This window comes from Notolepis coatsorum (genome assembly GCF_963971535.1).
Source record: "Notolepis coatsorum genome assembly, chromosome: 14".
NCBI classification, from domain to species: domain Eukaryota; kingdom Metazoa; phylum Chordata; class Actinopteri; order Aulopiformes; family Paralepididae; genus Notolepis; species Notolepis coatsorum.
Window position 1 is genome coordinate 95,219,184 of NC_140178.1, and position 2,685 is coordinate 95,221,868.

Sequence of the window (2,685 nt, forward strand, 5' to 3'; positions counted from 1 at the left end):
AGAGAATCCATCCAAACGTGGTGTGTGTGTGCGTGCACGCTTGCGTGTGTGTATGTTGGCAGATGCGCAGCCCAGTCTACATCCAGGAATGTATACAAGTGTGTGTGTGCGTGTGCGTGTGCGTGTGAGAGTGTTTATGTTCATGTCTGACTGCTATCATTTCAAGCTTGATATTTTCAACAGTAGGTGGTGGACGGTGGTGGCAGTGTGCGCGTGTGTGTGTGTGTGTGTGTGTGTGTGTGTGTGTGTGTGTGTGTGTGTGTGTGTGTGTGTGTGTGTGTGTGTGTGTGTGTCTCTGTGTGTGTGTGTGTGTGTGTGTGTGTGTGTGTGTGTGTGTGTGTGTGTGTGTGTGTGTGTGTGTGTGTGTGTTCTACCACTATAGTGTAAGCCAGGTTCCGACGGCCATCTGTTAGCTATAGCCCTGATTCCACAGCACCCCCCCCCTCTCTCTCCTCCTCCTCTTCTCCTGTCAGGGAGAGACAGTAGGCTTGAGGGAGACAGTAGGGTTGAGGGAGACAGTAGGGTTGAGGGAGACAGTAGGCTTGAGGGAGACAGTAGGCTTGAGGGAGACAGTAGGCTTGAGGGAGACAGTAGGGTTGAGGGAGACAGTAGGCTTGAGGGAGACAGTAGGCTTGAGGGAGACAGTAGGGTTGAGGGAGACAGTAGGCTTGAGGGAGACAGTAGGCTTGAGGGAGACAGTAGGGTTGAGGGAGACAGTAGGGTTGAGGGAGACAGTAGGGTTGAGGGAGACAGTAGGCTTGAGGGAGACAGTTGAGGGAGACAGTGGGATTGAGGGAGACAGTAGGCTTGAGGGAGACAGTAGGGTTGAGGGTTGAGGGAGACAGTAGGTTTGAGGGAGACAGTAGGGTTGAGGGAGACAGTAGGCTTGAGGGAGACAGTAGGCTTGAGGGAGACAGTAGGCTTGAGGGAGACAGTAGGGTTGAGGGAGACAGTAGGGTTGAGGGAGACAGTAGGGTTGAGGGAGACAGTAGGCTTGAGGGAGACAGTTGAGGGAGACAGTGGGATTGAGGGAGACAGTAGGCTTGAGGGAGACAGTAGGGTTGAGGGAGACAGTAGGGTTGAGGGAGACAGTAGGCTTGAGGGAGACAGTAGGCTTGAGGGAGACAGTAGGGTTGAGGGAGACAGTAGGGTTGAGGGAGACAGTAGGGTTGAGGGAGACAGTAGGGTTGAGGGAGACAGTAGGTTTGAGGGAGGGAAAAATGGAACATGGGAATGAAGATAGAGGGAGAGCGATGGAAGGAGTGATGGAGAGAGATGGAAGGAGGGATGGAGAGAGAACACAGGCCAGCAGGAGGAGGGAAAACGAGTGGGAATGAAGATAGAGGGAGAGAGATGGAAGGAGGGGTGGAGAGAGATGGAAGGAGGGATGGAGAGAGAACACAGGCCAGTAGGAGGAGGGAAAACAAGTGGAAATGAAGAGAGGGAGAGCGATGGAAGGAGGGAAGAGATGTAAAGAGTTGTGGGACTCTCAGATTCCCTCTGGTGGACAGAGCACGCCACTGTAGCAGCCCAATCAGTTAACAGCGATATTACAGAATCACAGCATTTGTAGACCGTTTTTCAATGGAGTCGTCAGTTGCTAGGTAACAACATCATTGTTGCAATTGCTAGGTAACAACATCATTGTTGCAGTTGCTAGGTAACTAGGTAGTGGTAGTAGTACAAGTAGTAATAGTAGTAGTAGTAGTAGTGGTAGTAGTAGTAGTAGTAGTAGTAATAATAGTAATAATAGTAGTAGTAGTAATAGTAGTAGTAGTAGTAGTAGTAGTAGTAGTAGTAGTAGTAGTAGTAGTAGTAGTAGTAGTAGTAGTAGTAGTAGTAAATAATAGTAGTAATAGTAGTAGTAGTAGTAGTAGTAGTAGTAGTAGTAGTAGTAGTAAATAATAGTAGTAATAGTAGTAATAATAGTAGTAGTAGTAGTAGTAGTAGTAAATAATAGTAGTAATAGTAGTAGTAGTAGTAGTAGTAGTAGTAGTAGTAGTAGTAGTAGTAGTAGTAGTAGTAGTAAATAATAGTAGTAATAGTAGTAGTAGTAATACTAGCCACACACAGGAACACACACATGCAATAATTTTTTTGGGTCGCAGATGAAATCCGAGTCTCAGTGTTTGACCCATCCCGTCGTCCTTCCCCGCAAGGGCAGCCGGGAGCAGATAGGGGCTGTGGCGTGGGGCCGCGCCCCGGGGACCAATCCAAGTGCTCCTGTCCGTCTTCATCACAGACACACACACTAACACACACAGTGTTAGTGATCTGTTGTGCATGTTTTTCCATTGGGTTTATCTTATCGGGAGGGGAAAATTTAAAACCAAAACTAAGGCCTCAGTATGACTTTAAGACGTGAACATGGTCATGTTTGTTGAATACAAAAATAAAGTAAAAAAATTTAAAAAAAAACAATTTTTTTTACTTTTTTTTTTGTCAATCCCGATCTTCGGAAAATCACGTGATCGGATCGGGACTTCCCTAATATATATCTCTGACTCTGAGCACCTGAAGACTGTGCTATTAAACCAGGAAGTGCAGCACTATGTCAGCAGAGTAGAGCCTCCACTACTGCAGTGCAACACACAACTAACACAAGAGTGAACAAAAAACGCTCATGGACCCGCGGTCTGTCATTGACTGCTCGCTTGTGGTGTTCGTTGGATTCGTTTTGGATTA

General features: G+C 47.1%; 1 protein-coding gene across 1 annotated transcript in view; it reads left to right on the plus strand.

The window, feature by feature from the left end:
• LOC311240643 (caskin-1-like) overlaps positions 1 to 2,685 on the plus strand; it is a gene marked incomplete at its 5' end in the record, with an annotated part of 58,765 nt that overhangs the window by 31,487 nt on the left and 24,593 nt on the right.